Source organism: Octopus sinensis, linkage group LG13 (genome assembly GCF_006345805.1).
Source record: "Octopus sinensis linkage group LG13, ASM634580v1, whole genome shotgun sequence".
Lineage (NCBI taxonomy): Eukaryota > Metazoa > Mollusca > Cephalopoda > Octopoda > Octopodidae > Octopus > Octopus sinensis.
The window spans coordinates 53,603,852-53,620,963 of NC_043009.1; the positions used below are offsets into that span (position 1 = coordinate 53,603,852).

Here is a 17,112-nt window from a genome sequence, read left to right on the forward strand (position 1 = left end):
AGAACAAGCGTACGAGCATTCCTGAAATAAATATATACTTTTTACGTTTTATTTATTTTAATAAAACATCAAACTAAAGGCTAACAGAATATAGTTAATCTTAACAAACATTAACTATTTTTGACACAAGTATGAGGGAGTTTCTCAGGATCAACCTAAAAAACGATTAAATATATCGAAACATTTCAGAATTTTATCCCAAATTATCAAGAGTCCCTCATGGAAGAAAAAAAATTCGGAGAATGGGTTGGGAAATTGGAAAATGAAGATATAGGAATTTACAGTGAAAATTATGTGTATGTATATGTGGATATACATACATATATGTATATATATATATATATATATATATATATGAATGTATCTATGTGTGTGTGGGTGCGTGTGTGTGTACAGGATTGTTTCTAATTATTTCTTTTTATTTTACAAACTCATACTCACGCATGCACGCACGCACATACATACACACATAAACACACACAAACGCACACAAGTACAGATACGTATATATATATGCATATTATAACTGTAAATATGTTCTTAGAAAATACCTTTTTTTTGCAATGTGAACACATAAATGTTGAAAAAACCATGGAAATATATTCCAGAAAACGAGTGATTGAAAATGGAACAACTTAGCATCTTGTGTTCGATGATATACATGCGTGACAGCACGTTATTTGGAAATAATGAAATAATAATGAAAATTATACCAAAATATCATAAATATCATGTATATAGATATATATGTATGCATGTGTGTTATTACATGCGTTTGAGGTAGCCTTAACCTTGTATTGATATATATCTATATCTATATATATATATATACACATATATATATAAGTATAAGCATATATACATGTGTATATCTATCTAAATATATATATATATATAAAATATTATTAGAGACAAAACCACTATTTTGCAAAACATATATAATATATATATATATATATATATATATATTATATATATATATATTAACAATTAGGAACGGCATAATAGGCCATTCACACCACTAGAAATAACAGCCAAAGCTTCTACCGCAAATAAAGATCAACTCCGGAGTTGATCTTTATTTGCGGTAGAAGCTTTGGCTGTTATTTCTAGTGGGTGAATGGCCTATTATGGCCGTTCCTTAATTGTTAATGTTGAACTTAAAAATGGTCTATGACTATTTAATTTTTTTTCCGCTGGGCCGCTGGTGGCAATAAAATTCTACAAAATTTTCCTTGCCACCCTATATTGATTATATATATATATATATATATATATATATACGGATATCTATCTCTATCTATCTATCTATCTATCTATCTATCTATCTATCTATCTATCTATCTATCTATCTATCTATCTATCTATCTATTATATATATATATATATATATATATATATATATATATATATATATATATATATATATATATACATAGGTAGTATCAATTATGGAAGTATTCCAAAGAGATCCAATGTATGGGGAAATATATTCTAGGAAAATTCTGTATGGTAACCGCGTTTTAAATATAATGACTGTTTTAAATTTAATCCAAAAAAAAAAGATATTTTTTAGGAAGAGATGTACAAAAAATACTATTTACAGCTTATCATGAAACAGAGTATACTTAGTGCTACCGAATATTTAAAGAGTATCTCATCGAGTTTGCAACAATGAATCAAAACTGATGGAAAGGAAAAATATAGATGTTAATAATGCCTTCAAATAACCAGCATGTAATCTAGTTTCTCTAAGATTCGTCTCGTCATATACAAGTGATCTCTTATATACCCCCCAAAACATTTATAATGAAAATTTCTCACCTGGAACAACATATTTTTGCAAACCAATTAATTAGCGTTGTCTTTACAATTAGTGGTGTAAACGATAAAACTAATCATAATTTTGCATTGCAGTTAACTGAGAAGAAATATACAATGGACGCTCTAAAAGGGAGTAATCGTTGATTTGCATCTTATTCACAAGCAATGAGTATACTCAGTATAGAGGGGATTGCATCATATACTTATATATATATATATTATATATATATATATATATATATATATGTATATATATATTAATTAAAGGGTTAATTGGCAACAAGATGCTCAAAACCACATACCAAAAAAATATTAGAAATAGCAGCCAAATAGGTCACTATTTCTACTACTAGTAAAAACAGTCTCCGCAAACAAACAGAATGTGTAACCCGTATATGGTAAAGAGAAAGAAGACAACAAAATCCCAGGCTATTGGATTAATTATAGACGAAATCGTTTCTGGATTAGAACCGAAAGTTCATTTCCTTGTCAATATATTTCCTATAAATCTAGAAATGCTACGAAAAAAACTCACCCATTACACCAACTCGATCAGGCGACATCGAACGATATAACGGTCCGCTAACATTTCTACATTTATATAGACAGGCGAATTCGATTATAATTAATCCAATAGGGTGGCATTTACAATAATATCGAGATATCTTTATTCATTTGTTGTCTTACCATTTCTATCAATATATATATATATATATATATATATATGTGTGTGTGTGTGTGTGTGTCTTTGTGTGTGTGTGTGTGTATGTATGTGTGTATGTATGTAAGTGTGTTGCAGGTATGTGTGTGTATAAGCACACATATATACATGAAAAGAAAATAAGACAAAACACTCAATTCAGACAGGTAAGTAAAAATGTGACCGAACAAGAAAAACAAATAAGATCATATTCAAACGAACGAAAGGTAAAAATCTGATTTACTAAAAATAATTTTAGCTCCTAATTTTTTAAAAGTATTAACTTGTTAGCTCTTGTCGAAATTTCAAATGCAAGGACAGATATTCATAACAGTCATATATTCTCAAAATGTGATTCGCGTTAGAATTTAAAATAAAAGCAGGTTTGTCTACAAACAAGACGACAACTGAAGATATGTACTCTTGTCTCAATAGGTGTCTGCCGTATGTAAAAACAATACCCTTACATAAGCACCATAATTTCCGCAGACGGTCGGCTGCCGATTTGTTGTTATATATATATATATATATATATATATATATATATAGAGAGAGAGAGAGAGAGATAGATAGATATAAAGATTGATAGATAGATAGATAGATGGGCTATAACAAGATATAAAGGAAAAAACTGCAGATTTTGTATTATATGGTTTTAAAATATATTAAAATCGTCATCTTAGGATAATGTTATAAAGATTTTTTGTATAGCGACATTGTTTTCCGGTTTCACATTTTCTTTTCAAATTGCTCAAATTTCTTTACCGTTGTTGTGTCATATATTCGTTATGGTGTGATATAAAAGAGTTCTAAATAGAAGGAGGTAGTCAGGGATTTTTTTCAGTATAAGGGAGATAATCAAAAATATTGAGAACGATTAGCTTTTGTTAATTTAGCATAATTTAGCGTTGATAGAATAAAATCTATCTTTGGGTGGCATGAATTAAATAGTAAATATTGTTTGGCGTCTGTAATTTTGTAAAATATGTCCAGTACAGATAATCCATTTCTAAAGAAAAGACCCATAAATAACAAACAAAAACTGAACAACGCACTAACCACCTCCAATTTTGACCATTTAGTTAACGACACCCTTCATTACCCTCCAAACACCATAAATAGAAATTACCAACTACCTACTTCATTGAAAAATATAAGCCAAAACTAAAACATTTCTAGCATTTTAAAATAAGGAAACTTACCTCATTGAAAAATATTGCCGTTTTATTCTATCAAAACCAAATCAAGTTAAATTAATGAAACCTAATGATTCCAAACATTTTTATTATCTCCCTTATGCCGAAAAAATCCCTAGCGAATAGGTGACACAACAACGGTAAAGAAATTTGAGAAATTTGAAAAGAAAATGCGAAACCGGTTATTTCTCCAAAAAGAATGTCACTCTAAGATTTTCCTCACATGACTATTTTGATATATTTTTTAACCATATAGTACTAATCTTCTGTAGTTTTTTCATTCTATTTTGTTTTTTATACATCCAACTACGCGCTTTCATATACCAAATCTTTCACCCTATATATAAATTAATAGTAATGGTATGACAACAGAAGAATGAATGAGACATCAATATTATGTAAACAGAGGAATTTATCTGTAATATAATATGTGACAATTATTCGGTTGCCATAATAAGACTCCGTTATCTCGTCAATTATCAAAAATATAGCCGCCAAGGATTGCCTTGATAACTGACGAGATGCCGGAGCAGATTTCCGCTCCGACATCCGAAACTCGGAGTCCTAAAGTTTGAACGACGAGAATAAGTGACCAACACCGTATTGCTGGATAAAATTTTTGTACTTGTGTATTAAAGCTACTATTGGTTTCATGTTAAGAAAATTATTTTCATATCTTAACAACATTTCAAGCAGATCACATGGAGAACTGGTATTCTCCAATTTGGATGAAGATTTGTATGTGTGTGTATGTGTAAGAGAGAGAGAGAGATGAGGAGAGAGAGAGAGAGAGAGAGGAGAGAGAGAGAGAGAGAGAGCGAGAGAGAGAGAGAGAGAGTGAGTGTATGTGTGTGCATGTGTGTTTGTGAGTGTGTATGTACGTGTGTCAGGTCTGTCATGAGCCTCAGAACTCAACAGGCCAATGGCTTCCCTGTTGGCTAATTGAACGCAATGGCTTCCCTGTTGGCTAATTGAAACATACAACAATCCTGAGTGAAGTACCCTAACTATTAGGGCAAGTGCCACTGCATACACACACACACACACACCACACACTCACACACACACACACATATATATCTGCATTTACCACTTACGTCTAGCAATATAGGTTTTTCTGACACACTATTCACAGTTAGTGACGATTATAGTTTTCCATTCTGGTGAAACATTGCGAACTGTTGTCTACATTAATTTTCTATACATTTATGTATGTGTGCGCGCATATGTGTGTGTGTGTTGTACTTGTGTGTATATGTTTAATTGTAGATATACACAATATGTATGTATTAGCGAATTTGAAATCTACTGTTGTGTACACTGATATACGAGGTATTTAATACTTTATCAAACAAAGAAATTAGCTGAATGAACCCTATATCTTTCATTAGAATAGATCACTCAATAGGGAAGTATAAAGTATAAGAATATATACGTATTATGGACACAGCACTTTATCATAAATTCACATGACCAGTAGTAACAACAAAATAGTTATACAAGCAAAAGCAAACAAATTCTAGTAGCTTTATTAATAATATCGCAGCGGTTACTACTCTAGCTCTACTAACTAATAGGTCGCTTAGCTACGGGAAGATATATAGATTTCGGCAAAGGTGAACTGCTTGCTTAATGACGATGTTGCCAACATGTCTTGTTGGTGAAGTGATTTTTTGTATGGATTAATACTTATTCTTTGTCTCTGTATCAATGCAGCTATTTGTGCGCACTGGTATGTATGCGCGTATGTAAATATGTATATATGCGTGTGAGTATATGTGCGCGTGTATATGTGTGTATAAATGTGCGCACACACACACATACGCACACTCACACATGTATATAAATATAGACTTCGATATTACGAGGATATATTGTCGACAACTGATGATGGATTGAGCTTGTTTGTGTTCATTGTATGTACTACCATTCGTGCTTGACTTTGACGTCGCTCAGCTAATCATGGAAGCCACGGGCGCGAGCCCGGGTGAAGCAGACCGCGGGTGCAGATCTCGGTGGTAGTAGCATATATATATATGCTATTAAATTGTCAATTGAATCCCTCTGTTTAATTTATTGTTCATACACACACATACACACACACATACATACATAAATATACATACATACATACATACATACATACATACATACATACATATATATATGTATATATATATATATAAACTTTGATATTTGGATAGGTTTCGGGTTTCGGGTTTCGGCTAGTATTGTGCTGTAATATTGTTATGTGATGCAAGTATGATTTATGTTGTTGACGGATAGCAAAAGGTCCAAGTCTTAGATATATCTCAAAGGCAATGCCAACGTCATTTTGGGAAATGCTAATGGAATATTTTCCACATCATGCAGATGATGTAGCGCTCATGGCGGCGTTGGAGAGAATAAAGATTGAGCTTTTTTAATAGGAAAATGGCAATTCCACTCATCGTTCTGTCGACTTGATCCGCGCAGATGATTGTGTAATTTTCACTTTCACTTCGGCTTCCAAGTGGGAGTTGTCAAGGCGGGTCTCGGTAAGAATCAAGAAATGGATGTAATATGGATGGTTACCAACCCAATCCTCAATAAATTGGATCTTCTATTTTTGTGCATTGATGGAGGGAATGATACGTTGTACATTGAGCAGAAATATGGAGGCTAGCGTAGTGGCAGGTTTTGACTTGTTGCGGAAGCGTTTTTTCTGATTGTGTGTTAGTCGAATTTTATTTAGTGGTTCATAGTTCATAGTCTTATACGTTTATCATCAACTAATATTAGTAGTAAAGATAATTTTAAAGAATAATATGTACCACTTAACAGTGGGGAATCTGCTAAATATTACAGATAAGGATAAATGAAAGAATCTGCCGGTGGTCTGGCTTTAGGTTTGCAGGAAATAAGGGGTATTCTCATGTCAGAGACGAACTAAATTAAATGAAAAAGGTGGCTAGCGTAGTGACACTCCCTCGACGCCCATTTGATTGAACGAATATACTGGCAGCGCTTGGGAGAAGTGGGCTTTAAGCTGTGTTTACGACGGATGTATGTACGTATGTATGTACGTATGTATGTACGTATGTGTATATGCATGTGTATGTATATGTGTATGTGTGTATATACACACACACATTTGTAGGGTCGAGGATATTTTCCAGAGCCATTTTTGTGCCGCCGTTGGTACGCCGGGCGAAATGCGTAGTCGTATTTCGTCTGCCGTTATGTTCTGAGTTCAAATTCCGCCGAGGTCGACTTTGCCTTTCATCCTTTCAGGGTCGATAAATTAAGTACCAGTTGCGCACTGAGGTCGATGTAATCGACTTAATCCCTTTGTGTGTCCTTGTTTGTCCCCTCTGTGTTTGGCCCCTTGTGGGTAGTAAAGAAGTATATATGTTATCGCCGATTCGACGTTGACTATTTGACGTCAGGCGTTTTAATGCTTGTCTCATTCTCTCCGCCTCTTTGTCTCTCTCTCTCTCTCTCTCTCTCTGTCTTTCTCTCACTCCCTCTATCTCTATCCCAGTCTTGTTCTCTGTATGTACTTGGTTTTGTACGCGTCCACGTGCGTTTGCATCTTGTGCCAAAATATATTATTTCTAATCAGTCGTGCCAAATTGTCAGTCTTCGAAACAATCACTCCTAAGCCCAGTTCGAATTTCTTGTGTATACAGTGTTTAGAGACATAGAGACACTCATAACTATGTTCGGTGCGTTGTAAACCATATGACGATACAAAGATTCTAAATCAATTTCATATATTAATAGTGAGACTCATATAAAATCTGCAGTTGAAAGGCTTCGGATCATCTTACAATTTTTTGTTACGTTATGTATAATTATGAATGAGTGTGTGCGTGGTGTGTATCTATAAATATGTTTGCGATCATATGATTTCGCATATGTGACCGCACGCTTGAGTGTACATCTGTCGATGATTATGTGGCAGGAATACTAGAACTGTTACATACTAGGGTCGATATAATCGACTTAATCCGTTTGTCTGTCCTTGTTTGTCCCCTCTGTATTTAGCCCCTTGTGAGTAGTAAAGAAACAGGTATTTCGTCTGTCTTTACTTCTGATTCATATATATATATATATAATATATATATATATAATATATATATATATATATATATATATATATATATCTATATAAAATATCTATATCTATTATGTATTATATATATATATATATATATATTATATATATATATATATATATATATATATAATATATATATGTGTGTATATATATATATATGTGTGTGTGTGTGTGTGTGTGTGTGTGGCGGCGCATTGGCCCAGTAGTTAGGGCCGCGGACTCGCGGTCGTAGGATCACGGTTTCGATTCCCAAACGGGCGTTGTGTGTTTATTGAGCGAAAACACCTAAAGCTCCACGAGACCCTACTGTACTCTCTTCGCCACAACTTTTCCTCACTCTTTATTCTGTTGGCCTGCTCGCTTAGCCAGCGGGGTGGCGACATTTTAAGGTTAAAACAATGCGTAGCGCATTGTGACCAGCGATGTGTAGCAACATCTGATAGCCTGGTCGATCACGTGATCACGTGATATATATATATATATATATATATATATATATATATATATATATATATATAATAGGAATATTTTTCAAAAGAAAATAGAAACTACACGTGGAAAAGGTATGAGGAAAGTAAGAAGAAAAAATCCGAAAATGCACATTGGCTATCAAAAAAATAAAGGATATTTTATGAAAGTGCAACATTAATTGGTCCATAGTTAGACATGCAAAACCATACAATATAATTTCCAGGAGATGCCGTCTCTGCTCCGAGGAAGCCATGTCCATTCTGTGGACTAACGGGAAGGTAATTAAAAGAATTTCTGAACGACTATCGAGATGCCTACACGCATATAAATGTATTTTCGCACAAAACTGTGAGAATTAATTTTGAGTAACCGATGACTCAATGTAATTTAATTTACTTTAAAGTAAGGATGCCTTAAGTTTACTTTTAACCTCCCCATTCTTATAAACACCAAGTAAATAACGAACTCACTTTGTGGTCATGAGTGCACCACATCTCACGTGTGCGTATGCTAACATTTTTGCTGATGCTTGTTTGAGCGTGTGTACTCGTGCCATGCAGCTTGCCCGAGGGTGTTTATACATCCATATGTGTTAGCGGTTATTTTCAATACTTTTCTCGCTGGATTACGTGTTCGTTTCTCTTTTTGTCTTCTGCAATCTTATTTTTGATCTATATATATGAAGATTTTCCCTCCCTCTGGCTGTTATTCTCTTTACAAAACAGAAAGTTTCATTGTGGAACAGTCATTTTAACGAGTTGTTTTTACTTTTTTATCACCCGACGAGATACGCCTGAACCACCGGATACTCCTGAACCAGTTGTTGAGTGTCCCACAAGAGTAATCGATGCCAAAGGTGTCGAAACAACTGTCGGGATTAATAATAAATTCTCGTATACTCCAAATTCTTTCATTTGATACATACATACAATCATACATACATACATATATAATATATATATATATATATATATATATATGTGTGTTGGGTGTGTGGTATATATATGTATGTAGAATATATGTATGTAGATATATATATGTATATATATATATATATATATATATATATTATCGAAGAGAAGCAAGGGATAAAACCAATGTTGGGAGCGAATGATACGATGAAACGACGGCAACTTAACCTCCAACAACTACCGCACTAAAGTTTTGACAGTTTCAACACCATGATGTCGAAATCTAACGTTAGCAATCTCAACAGCCATTGGATGCGGTTTTTAGGCAACTGATACATAGCCGACGAAACGCAAAAATATGTATAACATATAGCAGAATCTGAATAACCGGAACAGAAAAAGAAACACGATGGGGGTGGGGGTGGAATGATATATGTTTAAAAGATGTGAGTAGGACAAGGAATAGAAAAATACAGATGTGCCTAGAGTGAAATTGTATAACACATATATCTATTCGTGATAAAACTTGACAGTCAATTATGATGAAAATTAAAGGAGACTAAGCAAAACGACGAATGGTACAAGATCGACACTGATGTAAAACTAATACGATAATTGCTTGGACGATACCTTTAAGCAGTGTTGCACTTAATGAAATACGGTAAGGTAAGAGGAGGTTGCTTGGGGTGTTGAAAGATAAGAGAATGGATTGTAGTCAGCAGATTGGGGTGGGAAAAGTAGGAAGCTGGGAACGGAAGAAAGCAAATTAGATGGATACACAAAGATGACAAGTAGTAAGTGAAAGAGAAAGTGGATCACCTTTATAACAATTGCATTGTGTAGGAAACAATAGGTCCGTGTTCTTTGTCAGACACGTACGTAAAAAAGAAACACAACTCAAAAAAGACAGTTGGATGAAGCGAAGAAAATGAAAAATTTAGCCTATATCAATCTATCTTTTTATGTATGTATGTATGTATGTGTATGTATGTTTTATGTATGTATGTATGTATCTATCTATCTATCTATTTATCTATTTATCTTTCTGTATCTCTCTCTCTTTCTCTCTCTCTCTCTCTCTCTCTGTCTATATATATAATATCTATATATATATATATATATATATATATATATATACATAAGGGACATTAGCCATTTGAATGTGGCTAGGGAGGGCAGGGCGGGGGGTTGTTACTGATGCATTTAGCCCCAGGCGATCATCAACGTCACCAGATAGGCTGACACCATCACGGTGTCCTCTATCCTGCAAAGGAGATCATTCCCCGAAGAAGCGGATGCCACATACGGACCCAGGTTTCAAGGTATTTGCCTATCGTCAACGTATGGCAGGCACCGCTCCTCGACGAAAACTTCCTGTGCAGGATATTTATATGTAGTTTTCACGTAAATACATTACTGATTGATCTGTTCGACAATCATGTCACACAGCATAATAATTCTCTAAACGAGATATAGACAGTAACTGCTCCATCACATAAGGGGCATTAGCCATTCGAATGTGGCTAGGGACCAGGCAGGGCGGTGGGGGTGTTACTAATGCATTTAGCCCCAGGCGATCATCAACGTCACCAGATAGGCTGACACCATCACGGTGTCCTCTATCCTGCAAAGGGAGATCATTCCCCGAAGAAGCGGATGCCACATACGCTGCACAGGAAGTTGTTCATCGAGCTGCATGCACAGCGAAAAGGAATGAACAATGGCTAACTGAAAATGGGATCAAAAAGCTTCCTTGACCGAGCCAATCTCCTGGCATGAATCCAACTGAAAATCTTTGGAGCATCCTAGATAGAAGTATACGAAAAACTAGAGAGAAACCTATATCTAAAGATGATTTGTTTCGATTGTTGCGTGAAAAGTGGGCAGAAATTCCACATGAGAAAATCACAAAGCTCATCAGTTCAATGCCAAAAAGAATTTCTGAATTAAAAACTGAAAAGGGAATGTCAACTAAATATTGAAGTATGTAGTCCTACCTATCGATTACATTTCAATTGTTCACTTTGCGTATTATATAAAAGATTTTAAAAATTAAAGGTGTCATTTTACTGCCTTCATGTCTGTATTAGCTCATACACGCATTTTTTCTCTCCTTCTTTCTCTCCTTGTTTCTTTTCTGTGTACCATTCTGTCGAAGAGCGTAGGCTCGATACGTAAAATACTTTTTCTATTTCTATTCCTGATGGCTATACTAATACATTTGTTTGTTTGTACTCTACCTGCCTTCGTATTTTGTTTATTTTCGTAAACTTTCCCGTTTTATATATATATATATTGCGCTAAAATTCGAGAACTAACCGACAGATTTCATTCAAATTTTACACATGTCTTAATAAGGGCCCATCAATGTTACGGGCCAAATAATGTTCAACTTCTTGGATAATACGAGACTGAAACATTCTCTTACCTCTTCCACTGTTTCCCTATTACTTGTCAAAAGTGAAACAATAAATAACATCTCTATCAATACTTTTATTATTATATGCTTTCAATTTCAATTAGTTTCATTATGTATGTATATGTGTGTATGTATGTTATGTATGTATGTATGTATGTATGTATGTATGTATGTATGTATGTATGTATGTATATATATATATATGTATATATTTATATCTTTGTATATGTATATATAGGTGTGTGTGTGTAGAAAGAAGACTCGCATATATGTGCATATTTGTTTATGTGCATATGTGCACCTGCTATTGTAGCCGCACCATTGCACGACAATCGATGTTGCTGTGTTTATGCTTCCATAACTTAGCGGTTCGGCTAGAGACACTGATAGGATAAGTACTAGGCTTCCAAAGAATAAATTTTGTGGCCGATTTTTTCGACCAAAGGCGCTGCTTCAGCATTGCCGCAGTCATATTACTGAACAAGTAAAATAAAAAAAAAGTATGGCATATCAATCCCGAAGACGGCCGAGTATTTGTGCTAGTATATATATATATATATATATATATTATATACATATGTATACATGAGTGGCTGTTTGGTAAGTAGTTTGCTTACCAATATATATATATATGTATATATATATATATATATATATTGTATTATGTGGATTATAGATATATTTTCATTTATATCTGTCTAAATACGCACCATATTTCAATATTCACAAACACGTTCACACGTGCTTACACACGCACGCACATTTATCGTCGTATGTAATAATATATATATCTATGTATGTCAAATCATGCGCATTGTTTTATATATGTCAAAATCACGTCTAGACTGTGTCTTTACTTAGATCTGTGTTCTACTTTCAATATTTATGGTTATCTTTTTGTTTCCCTTTACACACACATATATACACGCACATACACACGTACTCCTCTCATGTGCAATGCTGTCTCGTATAGATCAGAACGCAACAGTGGACAACAACAATACTAAATAACGCACATCGCTTACAAAGAAGATTTACAGCTCTATAATATTGATTTCTCTCTACGTTACTTACATCTTGTTTTCCTATCAAGACACAAATTTGGTCGATATATTATACATTAACAATAAATGTGTACATAAACACGGAATCTATATCTATGAGGGGATATTTTATAGTATATCAGAATCGGTATTCACTACAAAAAAAAAACAACAAAACAACACTACAACGTCAAAGACAGCAACAGTAACAACAACACAACAACAACAACAACAAACAAGTAAAAATAAAAATTCGGCCCCAAAAATCTGACAGAAAGGTTTTACAGATACGGCAACAACAATATATAAAATGCATAACTTATTTCCGGTCAGCAGAAATAAGCAAAACACAAAATAGAGTAAATGATGCATAAAAGCAGAAAAATGTACTCCTGATATATATATATATATGAGTATATATACCTGAATGTGTATGTATGGATGTTTAAGTATATATATACATTCATGTGTATACATATCTTCACACACACACACACACATATATATATATATATATATACACACATATATATGTATATATATATATGTACATATGTATATTCGTGAATGTGTAGAACCATACGGAAGCACACATACATGCACATATATGCACATATATTAGTCTTATAAAACAAGTTTCTCCTTTACTATTCTTGGATAATTATGAATAATATATAGGCAATATTAGAAAACTCATTGGATGATTAGCTAATGTGTACCCCCAAGCATTTTTTGCATGCTATTAAAAACTTGCAATGACTAACTGAAGTTTCGTTAGCAAGCGAGATTAAAGAGAAAAGGACAATGTGTATGAATAAATTATGGAAACGTAAATAATCTGGGATAGGAGAGGTTGTATGTATATAAAGATAATGCTTGGCTATGAATAGAATATTATAAAGATAAGGCAGAGAAAATGAAATCTATTCATCTTGAATGATGTTAAATATGTGTGATGTAGGACGATATTTTTTTACAAACGAACGCAAAAAGAAAAAAAAATTATTACTTTGCAAAACGATCCAGTAGTAAGAATTTTTTGAGCATAGAATATATTGTAGATGTCTTAGTTTTGCATCTATTTTTATCAAAATATAACATGCGCAAATAACTTACAGATTCCTCAATTCACCTCCCGTTCTCTTAGCAATTATATATATATATATATATATATTATATATATATATCTATATATATTATATATATATATATATATATATATATATATATATATATATATATATATATAATATATATATATATATACATACATATATACGTATTATATGCAAAAGGTTTAGAGGATAAGAAATTTTAACTTTCTTACCAAGTTTCAAATGCTTATCCCAGTGGCAAATATGTGTGTTTGTATATATATATATATATATGAATAAATATATATATATATTTATTTATATATCTATTTATTTGTGTGTGTGTGTGTATATAACTTTGATAGGTTTTGACCAGTATAGACCCAGGCCATATATATATATATATATATGTGTGTGTGTGTGTGTGTATGTGCAGAGAGAGAAAGAGAGAGAGATAGTATCATTACATGCTGGAAAATAAATACTCCAATGAACATCCACAATAATAGACTTGATACGAAATAGCTGTAAGTTTTTTTTTCAAAATTACAGTAGGTTAATAGTGGATTATAGTCGACTATTAACCTATTGTAATTTGGAAAAAACAACTTTTATTCACCGCGCCCGTATTACATCTATTTCGTATATAGGCTATTATTGTGGATATTCATTGCAGCATCTATTTTTGAACATATAAGGAAGTTACTACCTTCTTCTTTCTTTCCCTTTCTACATATGTTTATAAATATATGGAATACGTGATGAGTAAGTGCTATTATTGGTCATCCGTTAGGTTCCAAGCTCACAGCTGAGGCTGGAGCTAGGGATTCGTACTAGGCTTCCAAGACAGGTCGAGTATTACAGGTCATTTAGAGGATTTAATTAGAGGAAGGTGAATATAAAAAAAAATGTAAAAGTAATTAATGTCTTACAGCTGTTTCTGGGATATCCCAGGTAGAGATCAACATTCTCATAAACAGAATATTCCTTCATCAGAAACAAGGTGCGTATGCAGGAAAGTTCTAGACAGAGAATTCACAGCATATGAAAGAATAAAGCAGTAGATAGAAGATAGAAGAATATAGTTCACAATTCATCTTATTCCAGAGAGTTTGGAATTCCGTGAAGGAATAACCCTTAATTGTAATATAATATAATATAATGCATTACTGATATTTTGAAACTTCTTCACCGTTTCTCGTACTGTTAGCGTTCCGCATTTCAGTCGAGTGTGTTAGTATTAATGTGGTAACATCGTAGATTTCGTCTTGGTATATGCTTGGCTGATGAAGGTAAAACAAAATATGGGTGAGAGACATATCTTGTAAAACCTGAAACCTGCAGGTCCCACATTATCCTTTTCCGGGTGTTCATCTTTCAGATGTTCTCCCTGGAGGGAAGACGGTTTTTTTCTCTAATTTGTTGCACACAGCATTTTGCTAATACATACGCGGTGAAGTACACATTAGCGTCGTATTTTTACGTTCGCTATTTCCAGTAAATATCGGTACTTAGTTGTGCCATTTATTTACTAATTTGTGTATTTTTCCCTCACGGGCTACTTTTTACTGGAAGGCAATACTTTGTATTGCATTACTGATATTTATATATATATATATCTATATATATATATATATATATATATATATATATATATATATTATACATACACACACACGAGGTACAGAAATTTATTTATATATCGTCGTCTCAGCATAAAGATGGTAAGATAATTTCAGATTGAGTAGGTTGATTAACACACTTTATACCAACATAGAAACAAAATGTACGTTGAAATGGATTTTGATAAAAATTGATATTAATAACAAGACATTTCTATTTGTGTGCATGTATACATACATACATACACACACACACACACATATATATATATATATGAATATGTATGCAATCATATATGTAAGCAAAGTCAAACGCCACATTAATGTGGCTGTTGCATGTTACTACTATTTTAACCTCAGGCAGATCATCCCCCAGCTTGTAATCGCTGCAAGGCTGCACTCTTTATACACAATGCGTATTGCCAGAGGGGTAGCGCACACCTACCTTCCACTAGCAGACAACAGGCTCACAAGACTGACCCAGATTTGAGCTGGTGGTTGATCCTGCGTCACAAGTACGTGGTCGCCAGAGGGTTAGCCAGGGTTCGCTCCAGCCAACAATATATTGTAAAGAAAGTCACCATCGATCACTATTGCGACTAAAGATGATGCCAGCTCAGAACTGAGACAGACTCGCGATCCTGTTGTCTACTAGGGGACAGCAGGGGTTCGCCACCCTCCTGCTAGTAGTATATATTGTATATAAAAAGTGCAGCGCTGCACATATAACCGGCTGGTGGAAGGTCTGCCTGGGGTTAAACTAGTAGTATTATAGAACATCCACTGTGAAGTGTCGATTGACTTTACTTGATAGAATAGTTTACTCCTCCGTCGTCGTCTTGAGATCTTACAACTACCTATCTTGCTTATATATATATACACACACACACACGTGCACACACACGCACACAAACACTCACACATACACACACATTGATCGGGTTCCTACAGCCGGTCTTCGTCATCGCCTGAAGCTCCGAACCCTCCCTTCGGTGCTTCTACAACGGCGCTTAAGGTGGTTCGGTCATGCGGCCCGGCGTCCAGAGGGTGAGCTGATTCGCGATGTCCTCCTCTCGCCTCCACTTCCCAACTGGTGCAAACGCATTGGCGGGCAGCTGAAGACCTGGGCAACGACGATAAAGGAGGACCTGTCCAAACTCTCAGGTCCGCAGGTGGTCGGTCTGCGCAGATGGAATCGCGAATGGCTCGTTATCTCCAGTGACCTCGCACAGGACCATTTGAGTGTGGGCCGCCATGGTTTGTGATGCCGTCAGGACCAGGGAAGAAGGCGGTTCAACCCGCCCTGGGTGAACGCCGTCACAAGTACAAGTAAGTATACACACACATACGCAACTGCGTAAAATGATATTGATAAATGTATGTAAGGCAGACATATTTGTACATATATATGTCTACTAGCTCATGAAAGTGTATGTGCACGCCTACGTGCGTATGTGTGTGTGTGTGTATTTACGTGTATATTTGTTATAAAAACATATGTATATATTTTTTCGTGCATGTGTATGCGTGTGTAAGCGTGTGCAAGGTGTAGTAAGAGAGAGGTGAGAGTCCGTCTGCGTCTATAAGATTTTTTTGATGGATTTGTACATGTCTGTGCCTGGGAGTGTTAAATCTCCTTCGAAGTGTTTTAAATACACGCCAATAGACATTTAATTATTTCATTTAAGAATCACAATCACGGCTTTCACTGTCTTTCTCTTTCCATTCCA

At 34.3% G+C, this 17,112-nt stretch overlaps 1 protein-coding gene across 1 annotated transcript in view; it reads right to left on the bottom strand.

Moving 5' to 3' along the window:
- The window catches only part of LOC115218300, a 1,044,479-nt gene that overhangs the window by 331,246 nt on the left and 696,121 nt on the right, over positions 1–17,112 (bottom strand). The gene's annotated exons all lie outside the window — the stretch shown is intronic.